The sequence below is a fragment of the Triticum urartu genome, chromosome 4, assembly GCF_003073215.2.
Source record: "Triticum urartu cultivar G1812 chromosome 4, Tu2.1, whole genome shotgun sequence".
Lineage (NCBI taxonomy): Eukaryota > Viridiplantae > Streptophyta > Magnoliopsida > Poales > Poaceae > Triticum > Triticum urartu.
In genome coordinates, this window is record NC_053025.1 from 557,098,440 (window position 1) to 557,111,349 (window position 12,910).

Below are 12,910 nucleotides of genomic sequence, written 5' to 3' on the forward strand. Positions count from 1 at the left end.
TCTGTATTAAGCACTGAGCCAAGCAAAGATTTTGCATCTCAGAGGCGCCCAGCTCCTTCAAATGCACCTATACGTCGGTGATCTGGTCAAACCCAAGCAAAGCCATGAATAGATTGATTTCGCCGTGTAGCTCCCGGTCACATCCGCTGGCCATAGAAACTGATCATGTTGATGTGCGTTTCTTTCCACCGTCGCGAGCGCCTGACAAAGGCTGCCCACTTGTATGTGTGCCACAAAGGAGATGTGCCCCAGACCCCAGCACATCCTGAGACCACGCGTTGTCGATGAGGGCTTGCTAGACTGTCCTGGTGTTGCGTGCACACGTGTTGACGAGCTCCATGATGGTCGGAGCGATCTCGCCCACAGTGAAGCCGTGGATCCATCTATCTTTCCAAAAGAACACCCTCTTTCCGGTGCCAACCTTGATCTTGACCATGCTATTGAATACCATCTTAGCCTCTTTATCCTCCATCATCGGGATTCCTTGCCATGGCCTGTTTGGGTCTGCCCTCCGAAGCCATTCCCATCTGACGTGGAGAGCCAATGCTTGGAGCCAGAGGTTCGGCATCCCAAGGTCTCCGAAACAAGTAGGGCGGGCAACCGTATCCCACGCGACCAAGCACTGACCACCATTGGTCTTTTCCTTCCCTGCCAAAAGAATGAGCGGACCCACTTCTCAATCTCTTCAAAGACCCAAACCGGTGTATTGAGAACCATGAGTTGGTGAATTGGTCTAGTCGTAATCACCGATTTAGCAAGGATCAATCTGCCCGACCTCTGAATAAGACCTCTTTGCCAAGCGGGGATGGGTTTCCTCGCATGGTCCACCAAGGTTGCCAATCCATTCGACCGAGCTTTTTGATGGTCAATAGGATACCAAGATAGTGACAAGGAAACGCTGCAGTCAGGCACTGCAAGATATTCAAGACCCTATGTCTCTCTTCATCCGAGCCACCAATGGGTATTGCTGCCGATTTTGCATGATTGATCCTCAACCCCGAAGCCACTCCAAACACATGTAGCACCTCTCTGACACATAGTAGATCTTGCTCTGAAGGCTTGATGAACATGATAAGGTCGTCTACGTAGATGGACAGTCGTTGCATCGAAGATGCCGTGGAATGAGCTTAGAACGCCTTCCTCTTCCACTGGAAATCAGAGTCGTAAGAGAGACCGGATCCCCTACCTAACTATCCACAATGGGAGTAACATAGGTAGTAACATCACACATATCTAGGCTAAATAGATGATGTGGCATGCAATAAATGAAGAAAAAGATAAAAGTGGTAACATAGCTAGTTACTACTAGTATGAGTAACATCACACATGTCAAGACAAGATGTGTCTATAGCCTAATAAATGAAGTGCTCCATGTTACCACACATATGTTACTCCCCACTATAGAGGTAGTAACATAGACTAGTAACATGCTCATGTTACTAGTCTATGTTACTACCCATTGCGGCTAGTCTAAGGCTAGTCATAGTGGGAGTAACTTAGCAAGTAACATAGCGCACTTCGAGAAATTTTTGCTTATGTGGCATGTAGTTAATGAAAAGTGGTAACATAATATGTTACTGTAACATAGCGCTTTCCAAGACAAGATGAGTCTACGAGCTAATTAATGAAATCACTACTATTATGTTACTTTGCACTATGAAGGTAGTAACTTAGACTAGTGTCATATGCATGACACTAGTATAAGTTACTCCCACTATGACCAGCCTAAACCCTTTTGCGTGGAAGATTGGCCGCCCAGGCACTCCATTAATAATAACTTTGGTACCAGCCGTTCAAGGATGAAAGCAATCCATTTTAGCCACTGGTTCCGATTCCTCTTGCCGTCAACACTTCGAACAGAGAAGACGCGTGTTAACACCATATATCTGACAGATGGGGCCTGCTGTAAGTGCTGATGGGGCAAAACAACTTGACCTGACCTATAATAACAAAAAAAAGAAGAAGCAGGGGGGCCACCGGCCCACCGTATGCGTCTCACACAGCCGGGGTCTCCGTTGACGACGCCAATGCTGCCGCCACACAGCTCTGGTTCGTCGTTTCTGCACTCCGGCTACTTCTTCGTCCCCGTGAATCTATCGAGGACAGGTTCGAGGGTCGGATCCCCTTCCCGCGCACGGAGCGCGTTGTGGCGCCAGACCCGGCGGCGATGCACACCGCGCGGCGCGTCCGGTTTGCCGCCCGACGACGGATCCAAGCGCCGCTGGGCCCCCGCGCAGCCCCGACGACGGATCCGAGAGCGACCATTGTGACGACCATTCACTATTCGATTAGGCCAGTAAGTACTGTAATTTCTACTCACTTCATTCACTGTTACTCAATTTCAAATATTTGGAGGCCATGCAAGTTCAGAGTTCCCTCCACATTTTCTCATCCGGGCTTGGGACCCGCAAAGGCAGTGTTAAACTACAAAACTACAGAACACAAAAATTAGCAAACACTATAACCAATTATTTCAGCTATGCATAGGCAATAAATATCTGCACAAGATCATAAGACAGACATAGGGGCACAAACAAACAAAGCTGTAAATTACAGGACCTGAATGAGAGTAATTAATTTATATAGTGGTAGTGGGTGATCCAAACCTTTAATCTTGACAATAAGAATATATACCAACATCTAGAGGATGATTATCTTTTGCAGTTTTATCCCATTATAGGGTCAGAGGAGATACTTTTGTATCTTAAAAATCCAGGATAATGTATTGACTATGAAATATAATGTGTGGCATATGTATAGCTGGAGTTAAGAGTATGCAATTCACAGGAATCGTCAAATTAGTATTTTTGCTAGTTGCCAAGCAAATTGAAATTAGGGAGTTCCCAGAAAACCGAGATTATGTAATTAAAGATTTGAGAATATGTAGTTGAAGATCCCATAAACCAGATCAAATTAGCCATTAGAAGACGGTAAGATGTGTGAACGCTTTTTCTCTTTAATCCAGGAATATGAGCTACTTGAGTTGAAAGTACACAATCAGGAGGAATCATCAAATTGGCAGGACTGTTTTGCTAGTTGTCAAACTACAACTAGGAAGTTCCCTAGCAAACCGAGAAGATGCATAGTGGAAGATATGTAATGCAGGTCTCACTGGAGAAGCACCAATGAGAAGAACATCATTTTCTGAAAATCAATTCCATACCACCAAACCGGAATCATAATTAGTTGAGATGACATCAGGAGTAGAGTTTCAAGCTTCCAGTTCAGAACCTTCAACTCTCCATTGTTTTAGTATATGGCAATAATTCCTTAGCCTCTTTCTGCATATCAAGTCATCAACATTACCTAACTACAAGTCAGGAGGCCACTACTGTTAAACCAACTAAAGTGCGAGAGCCGCAAACTAGGTGGGATCTTCTTTATCACCGAAGTTAAAAATCTGTGCACACCAAAAATTCTTTGTCTGTCATAAGATGATCATAAAGAATTCACCAGGAAAATAGTTAAATAAACAAACCAAGTGTGGACAAGAATATGTAGAACAGTAGACCGACAAATCTTTTACTGCAGTCAGAGCTCATGTACATGTATTAGGTGATAAATTTGCAAGCTAAAGATACTAGAGATAAAATTATAGATACAAGCAACCTAATATTAAAACCCAACTTCTGGAAACAGTATGACAACCAAGTAATAATACAGCCAAATCAAAATTTGATAATCTGCTATAGAAACTTTGAGTATGAACTGATGTTTGAGACTAATAAAGGAACTTCCTAGGACATCATTAATATTAAACTTCCTAGAACCATTGTTTTACTTCTAGTATTTTGTTGATTCGGAGCAAAACATGCGATCCGTCCAAACCACATGCAAGTTGAAGCAGAAACCAAGTAAGATCCTTCAGGATGGTTGAAAAAAATCAGATGTGCACACTACTAACTCCAAACTACCACTGAATGCAAGTTCAAACTGAAAGCTGTCACTCAGAGAGAAGTTTGACAAGATCGAATCATGAAGAATCTCCTAGAGTTCTGCACCATTCAAATGCTGGAGAACAACCAAAAATCCAAATAATACTCAGAACAGAGACCAAACTGTTCACATGGAGAAATCAAATAGGAGGAGAGTATATCCGAACAGTCCAGTCACGCCTCATGACACTTATGAATCCTCAACCATGCAGGCATGACCAACAATTCTTATCTCAAACTTAAGATATCATCCGAAGAGCTAAAGAACAACCATGAATCACTCTCTACCCTTCAATACGATCTCCAACAAAGGTGCATACATAAACGAGATAAAATTCACCTTGTATTACGTGATAGACAGAATCGTTGATTAGCCATTGGAGATTGGAGGAGGAACAAAGCTAATTATTGCATTGAGAGCAGACCAGACACTGAGATGACTCTACAGGGAACACACAACAATTCCAACATATACTGCAAAGAACAAGCCCACCAGGCCAACAGAATCACATGGATGGGGAGTACAGATATAACAAAGTAAACCACAGAGAGGATCAGAAACCAAAAAGGTAACATATTTTGAATCGCTACCAGCATGGCTTGATCTGCAACCACAGGAAAGCAGGAGGAAAAACCACAATCAATCCTACAAGCGAAAGGCAACCAAGACAACAGAAGTTTCTTCAGGAGATAACTCAGCATAAGATAATTTTTTGGTTGTTGAGAGCACTGAATTTTTTCGGTTGTAGGATGTCCAATCTAGACTGAAGCCCCGGAGCAACCTTCAAATCTTATACATCCACCAAATCAATCTGAATGTTCATGAATTGGAAAGTTGTAGGGTTTAGAAGATCTTCAAACAGATAACTCCACATCAGGTTGGACCTAAATAGTCAATTAGGACCTGCAACGACCAAGAGACCTTCCCATGAATTTTCGCTGTGGGGAGACAAAGCTACTTGAAACAGCTAAATAATGCATTATAACCATGTCAATATCAGTTAGGCAACAACACCAGTTCCAGATAGCAAACTAAATTCTCTCATCCATGTCAATATCTGCAAGGACACGTTACCAAGGGCAGAGAAAACCATAGGAGTACAATGTTCAAAGCAAATCAGGAAAGATTGAAGTCAACAGAAGAAACCGTCTATAACATGGTGAAACAAAACAGGGCACCTTCCAGAAAGTCCCCATAAGTCCAATAGCTGGAGAACAATCCATATCGGAGATGTTGTAAGCTAAATTTGACTGTGCAAAACAAAGACACTAAATCGAGGAGGATCGATTATAAACACTGTTTGAAAATTCTCTGATCCCCATCCCATGGTTAACTATCCAATCCACAGCTTCAATCCAAAACGAAAACTTCAGCACACAAGATCCTAGCTTATAACCATCCATTGAGCCAATCAAAATAACCACGGACAGTAAAGCAAACCTTGATCCTTTGATTCATCACTCCACAACATCCTGTATCTCAAGGAGCACAAACACATACCACAAGCAAGATCAGCTGTTACAACGAGAACCAACGAGAATCCACCTCATATCTAGGGACAACGATACTGATGAGCCATTAGACGAAGACAAATCGAAGAACTTAAGGTAGCCACTCAAATCTTTCGTCGCCGAGCACAGATGAGGGATCCAGTAAACCAATGTGACCAAACATGGGAAACTGACCTGCCTCAAAACCCCTTCACCATACTGTTATACACCATAGGGAGCTACATGTCCAGACCAGATTCAGATCCAGATCCAGATCCAGTCCTGCAAGCCAACTCATGGAGGCGGCGATAGCAAATGAAACAGACCATCTACAAGACACTGAACTGACTCCATGTACAAAGCAAAGGTTTGGGTACAAACTCCTAACTATTATATCCTGCAACCCGCACTTGCAGAAGACCAATAGAACACAAGGATCAAGAGTTAAGATAACAAATCGAACAACGGAGCGCTAGATCGCAAACCAAAATATTTAACAGATTCCACGTCATTACCCACATGGCCTGGGCTAAAGAAAAATCTGCAAGCACAGGAAGGGCAGGAGCAAAAACCTATATCAAAGACATGGCCAAGTAGCTAAATGAAATTTAAAAAAAGGGATGGCAAGAGTCTTTTTCGGTTGTAGGATGTGCCATTAGTCGAAAGCTTCGGATTATCCTTAGATTCATGCACCTCTGCATATGAATCTGTATTACAAAATATTGCCTAGTAAAATAATGTGTAGGTCATGTAAGTAACAATGAATTGAAACAATACTAGATTTAGAAGATCTGCAAACAGATTCATCATCAGGTTGGGCTTGAGTTCGTCAACTACAACCTGTAACGAGCAAGAGACCTTTCTATAAATTTTCAGTTAGGGGAAAATGTTACTTATAAATAGCTAAAGTATGGATCAAATGATGGGTGGGAACAAGTAAGCCTGTTTCAGATAGGAAGTTCAGCTATGGTTGACGGACGATAACAACACCAGTTCCAAACTGCAGGATATCCTTTCCAAGTCAATATCTGCAAGAGCTGAGAATTACCCACTAAGGCAGAGAAAACCTAATGCCATGAGATTTAAGTAAGGAAGGTTGAAAAAGTTTTGAGCCACAGAAGGAACCGCCATGTTGAGGAAAAATAGGACCGCCTTCTAAGCCATATTATTCCAATTTCTGTAAGCCACGAAGAAGTAGTTTAAATCAGAATTTTGGGGCACCAAAACAAAACGGTGGAGAGACTAAAACAAAGGGAGATAACTTTAAAGGTTATCTAACTTATGATGAGTTAAAAAAATGGTAGATTTAGAAGAACTGCAGCCCAGCACCAGATTGGACTTGAATTCATCAACTATGACCTGCACCGAGGAAGATACCTTTCTACAAGTTAGGAAAAACTCGGCTCAGCTAAAGCATGCATCAAACAATGAGGATGTAAAGATTAACTAAGCATGTCTCGGTTGGGGGTAGGGATGACGGGTTACCACACCGGTTCCAAACTGCAATTATCGAAGCCAGTATCTGCAAGAACTGAGAATTACCGACTAAGAGCAGAGAAAATACAAATGTCTGGAGAGTTCAATTATATTGAATAAGAAAGGTCAGGAAAGTCGACGAACAGAAAAAGAACCGCCATGCCGAGGCAAAATAGGACCACCCGCTAGCGAAAAAACGTTGCAGAGGCCGGTCTGCAGGCAGCACGGAATCCACCCCACCCAACTAGCATTGGGATATGTGTTGTCAGTCGTATTGCAATTTCCAGCAATCCGTATATCACCGTATTCCACTGTTCGCCAACAGTTGAAGGGACAGGTACAAGTTATTAGATGGGCCATCACTCCTTTTCGCAGGTCGCCACTGTTGAGAAAATTGATGATGGTTTGACTTGTCAGGGTGGGAGGGCGCCGGAGAATTACTGCATGATCCAGCAGATTAGCACAATAATGATAGCCCACGTTGAATATAGTTTTGTTCAATATGAGAGATTAGCAATGTGAAAATGGAGGAACAGTAAGACGCGGATTTTTGTTTGCTTGTTAGTATAGTAAATATATGATTTTGGTATGTATTAAAAAGTTGTAGGGCTGAAACAGTTAACAAAAAATAATTTAAGGTCCTTAACCATAACTTAACACTAATCGTGGGATTTTAATCATAACGAAAAGAGGCAAGCAGACTGCACAGGTTAAAACGAGCAGGTGGAGTAAGCCCGTGGCTGTTACATTCTAACAGATAGCGACGTGTGCGACGTCAGGCAGATTAGAATATTGATACTACTTTGATGCAGTAGCCAATTGCACACTAGTTTGAGGATTAGTTTGTAGAAACAGAGAAATCCACGATGAACATGTGTTATTAGCACCCGAATGCACAACATTTTTTAAAGAAAAGAGACACATTTAGCTAAATATTTGATCAAAAAATAGTAGATAATTGCACAATAATTTGAGAATAAATTTTATGGAAATAGAGAAATTAGCGATGAACATGTGTTATTAGCACCCGAACGGCGGCATAACATTTTTTAGAGAAATTTCAAGGTGGTCCAAAGCAATATAGACCGTTAAATTTTAATTATCTAATGGCTGATATAACTATTACCCCCTCCGATTTTATTTACTCCGTATATTAAATTTGTCTAACGCCAAACCTTATAAACGTTCAACAAGTTTGTACAAAAATATAATAACATGTACACCACCGAATTAACACCATTGTATTCATAATTGAATATATTCTCACATCATGTAGATTTGTTACTGTAAATGTTCTTATTATTTAGACAACAGTCAAAACTAATATGCAGAGTACATAAAAATGGGGGGAGTACCTCTTAGCAGGTAATATGAGGTAATATACCATTAATGACGGTGTGGGGTTTAGTATGGACATTGTTGCGGTATAGTTAAGAAAGGAAATCATTATAATTTATTCCTTTCCATTTAAACTGGGAGTATGTAAGAAAATAAAATAAATAGAGCTAATTAATTCCATATTTTGTTTCCAACTTTGTTTTGCTTAACGTACCTTATCATCATGTCTAACAAATGAAATAAGAAGTTTGTCATGTCCTGTCATATATATCTATGCTTGTATTATGTTGTCGGTTGGGAAATTAAAAAGAAAATGCACTGCATTTGTTTTTAGAAAACACCATAAATGAATACTGCTTGATCAAACCATAGCAAAAAAACAGTCAAAATACCATCAGAATTTTTCTGTAACAAAGCAACCATGTGTACCAGTGTTATTGCACATCTTTTTTGAGGGGTAACACATTTTTTGTTAGAGCAGATAATGTATAATGGAGAACATTTTGAATATTTCTTACACAGGAATGAGTCACACGGTCCTAGCATGTGTGTACATTTATTTTTCTTTATTGGCTCTCTCAGAATGATGCGAATATACATACTGAAATGTCTTTTGTAGTGTGTATCACATGGATATTTATCATATTATACAACATGATAATTACTCATCTTCATATGGTAGATACAACACATATGTACGGGGGTCAAATGTGAACTATTATTATATTAAAAGGAGATGTGGGAAATGTTTTAAACATTAGTTTTGTCAAGTAATTGCCATATTACAATTTGTGTGGTCAAATATATCCTTGATGAATGAACAAAGCAAATATTTCTCTTGCCTCTTAAGAGGTAACAGGGACCATCTTAAGAGAGCTCTTTAAAAAAAATTAAGAAGAAGCACACAGTTAGTTAATTGTCTGCTAAAAAACAATAACTAATTGCACACTAATTTGAAGATTAGTTTATAAAAAAAAGAGAAATGCTCGGATGGTACATATACAAAAAATAGCTGAATAGAAAATAAATACTTTTTGTTGGGCCAGTGCAACAATAATTCTGCTGCAACTCTGCAGACAGGGCAGGCTTATCCTGTGCTATTTCAAAAACCCGCGTTCGTTTAACCCGTGCGAGCAGGGCCTGACAATGTGCCACTTCCATACGGTTGCACTATGCATGCATGTGTGTATTAGCCCGTATACCTCGGAAACGCCTGACAAGAAGGAATCGCGAAGTCCTTTCCCACGAAGGGGATACCGAGCTACCTGACACTCGGCCTCTGCAACGCCGCTCTCCACCCGCTAGGCCCTGTAATTCCAATTTCTGGACAACCATCAACAGATCACAATCAGAATTGTTGGGAGACTAATTGAACTCTGGAGAAGAAAAAATTAAACTAAGAAGGTAATAATCATCCAACGCAGATCACCAAGATGATAGGTGCTCCCTCTAAGCCGTATAACCCTAAATTCTGAAGAACCAACAAATGCAAATCAGAATTGTCGTAGACAGAAGGTGAGCTGTGGAGAGAAATGAATGAAATGGAGGAAGTAATGATTCATCCAAAGCAAATCAGAAAGAAGACGACAAGTCACCCCCGATGCTAAGCCAAATCCAAATTTCTGGAGATCCACAAATAATAATCCAAATCAGAACCTCTGGAGAGTAAATTATTGTACTTTGAAAATGAATAAGTTAAAAGTCAGAGGAATCGAGAATTTGATCATCCAAACACGGATCACAAGTTCTAGGTTGATGAGCGATCCAAAACTTCAGTTGAACACCAAAACATTGTCCTCCGGGAAGATCTGACCATTTGTTCATCTAAAGGAAACCAAACCTCCACCCTTTGACTCATCTCTGCACACTCTTGCTTCTGCTGCATCTAAAGGAGCACAAACACACACCAAAAGCGAGATGAGCTGCTACAATAAGAATCCTCCAGGACCTTGGATCCACCTCATATTAGCTGATGATGTTGGAACTCGTGATGAGAACCAGAAGACCACACGAGCGATAACCATTCAAATCTGACCTGCCTCAAATCTCTTAGACATAAAACACCCCAAGGATCTCCACATACCAGATCCAGTCCTGCAACCAACCCATGGAAGCCAACACAAATGAACCAACAGTCAAGACACTGACCTGACACCGTGACACGTATACAAAGCACAAGTTTGCATGTAGAACCAAACTTCCTATAAATATATCAGATAGCAATGGGCAGGAAGACCAACGCAGGGATCCAGACAAAGAGATAGATGGCAAACCAGACGATTTTTACAGGTTCAGACTCACTACCAGCATTGTTTTGGGCCAAAACAAATCTGCAACGACATGGAAGGCAGAAGCAAAAAACCAAAATCAAAGATATGAACATGTAGCTGAATTAAATAAAAATAAGAGGATAAGAGGTTAAGTTTTTTCCGGTTGTACGATGTGCCACTTGTTCGAAGCTTCATTCTTGCACCTTTGCAGCTAAATCTGAATTCGAAATATTGCCTAGTAAGAAATCTTCGTATTATATTTTCTAAGTTAAGGAGAAGATAGATTTAGAAGAACTGCAAACTCAGCATCAGGTTGGTGGCCTTGAGTTCCTGAAGGAGCAAGATACCTTTCGATAAATAAATGTTTCAGTTAGGAAGAAAACTAGATTAAACGATGAGTTGAAGATAAAATAAAGTAAGCCTGTCTCGACTGGGAAGGTCAGGTAGACAACACAGTTCCGATTATATCTCTTGCAAGACACTATCTGAATGACTAAGGCAGGGGAAACTACTGTCAGATGAGTTATTATAATCAACAAGAAAGGTTCAGAAAGTTGAACCCCATAAGAAGGAAGAAACGCCATGCCGAGCCAAAATAGTACCGCCCGCTCTGGAGAGCCAGCAACAAATGACAATCAGAGTTGTTGGGAGACTAATTGAATTGTGGAGAAGAACAAATTAAACAGAGAGTGACCATCCAAACACGCCCAGGTCAGCAAGAAGATGAGTGGCTCCCATCAGGCCCTGTCATCCCACTTTCTGGACAACTAGCAAAATGTCCAAATCAGAATTGTACATAGGAGGGATTGGAGATATTCCAGCCTAGTTGGTAAGAGATTGAAAGCTTGATCATCCGAGAAGATCTAACCATATCAGAATAACCGTTGGACTGTAACCAATCAATCAAAACAACCATGAATAGAAATCAAACCTCCACCCCCTTCATCTATTATCATCTCTTCGGAACTAGCGCTCGCCCTCTTGGTTCTGCATCTAGGATGAGAGCACATGCATGCACCAAAAGCAAGCTAGATCAGCCGGTACAGCAAGAATCCACGAGGGCCTCGAATCCACCTCGTGTTAAATTCAATCAATCAATTCAAATCTCAAAATCACCGACGGAGGCAGGCAGGTGGCGGAACCAGGAACCGATCTGACCGAGCACGAGAAACTGGAATCCACCATCGATCGTTAAACCAAACGAATCGAGATTTGATGGACAAGGGGACGGAAACAGTCGCGGAGACGCGAGGAGGCGATCGAGGGCGGAGGCGCGGCAGGAACGAAGGCTCCAAAGAGAGAGAGGGGGGAGGCCGGAGCGCGGGGTGGAGGGGGCGCACCTGGGCGCCTTTTGTAGGCGGTTGGGGAGGGGGAGCCGGCCTCGGCCAGGCACCAACCGGCTCCTAGCCGGATACGGCTTCGCCGCGCTGGCGTGGCCGCGTGTTTGGCAAGGCATGATTATGCTTTGCGGGGACGGGTGGGCGGCGAGAATCAAAAGCGAGTGGAGGTGGCCGGTGATCGGGCTGGATCCGGTTTAGTTTAGGATATGTTGATAAGATCATAAGATAGTTTTATTTTAAGTCATGTAATTTAGAAATGATAAAAAAATTGCCGATCATTTTTTAGTCTTATTTTTAATAACTAGCTATTTCTAAAAACATGGTGATACATATTGTGCTAAGAAATCGTCTTTTGTCTTCTCTTAAATAAGAGAAGACAAGTCTTTTTTTATGAGTTCTCTCTTCTCCATCTCATTATTTATTTTACGTGACACTTCTAAGATAGCATCATTATACATGTCCTTAGCGCAGATTCACTGAAATCCCAAAGGGAAGTGTTTGTGTACCGTGCGCCGGCCGATACTTCGGCTGGTCCCGCACGAGCCACGCGATCGAGATGTATCGCACGCCTCGCGTACCTCCGTGCCCTCACTTTTTTTCTTTTTTCCCTGTCTTCTTCCCTATCCCCTTCTATCTCTCCCGGCCGCATCGACGCACGGGGATGGCCATGCTTCTCGTCTTCCTGCTTCAGATCCCGCCGCCGACTAATCCCAATCCGGCGCAGGTCCATACCTCCACCCCCCTCGGCGCCCACACCCACTTCTTGCACTGCCCCCCGGCTACAGGTTCCTTCCGCCCCAGCGAGCCGACATTGGAAGCCGCGATGGATATGCCATTGGCGAGCTGCTGCTCGTAGTTTTCCTGTGCTGGAACCGTCCACCGGATATGCTACAACCACGGCAGCGCAATCTCCTCCCCCGCCGCTGCAACCATCTTCTCCCAAACGAACATTGAAAGCATTTTTGCTCCTCCACTGATGTTGGAACCGACGACCAAAAAAGCTACAACCGTTCGATTTGAAAGCTTCAACCAGTGGTATATAAAAGCTTCAACTAGACAC

At 42.1% G+C, this 12,910-nt stretch overlaps 1 long non-coding RNA gene across 1 annotated transcript; it reads right to left on the reverse strand.

Annotated features, from left to right (window-relative positions):
- Positions 1-1,800: 1,800 nt before the first annotated feature.
- Positions 1,801-12,657, reverse strand: LOC125552660. Its single transcript, XR_007303718.1, has 2 exons — positions 9,443-12,657; positions 1,801-7,342 (listed from the first exon to the last, which is right to left on the reverse strand). It is a non-coding gene; the product is annotated as an uncharacterized LOC125552660 (long non-coding RNA).
- Between the last annotated feature and the right edge of the window lie 253 nt (positions 12,658-12,910).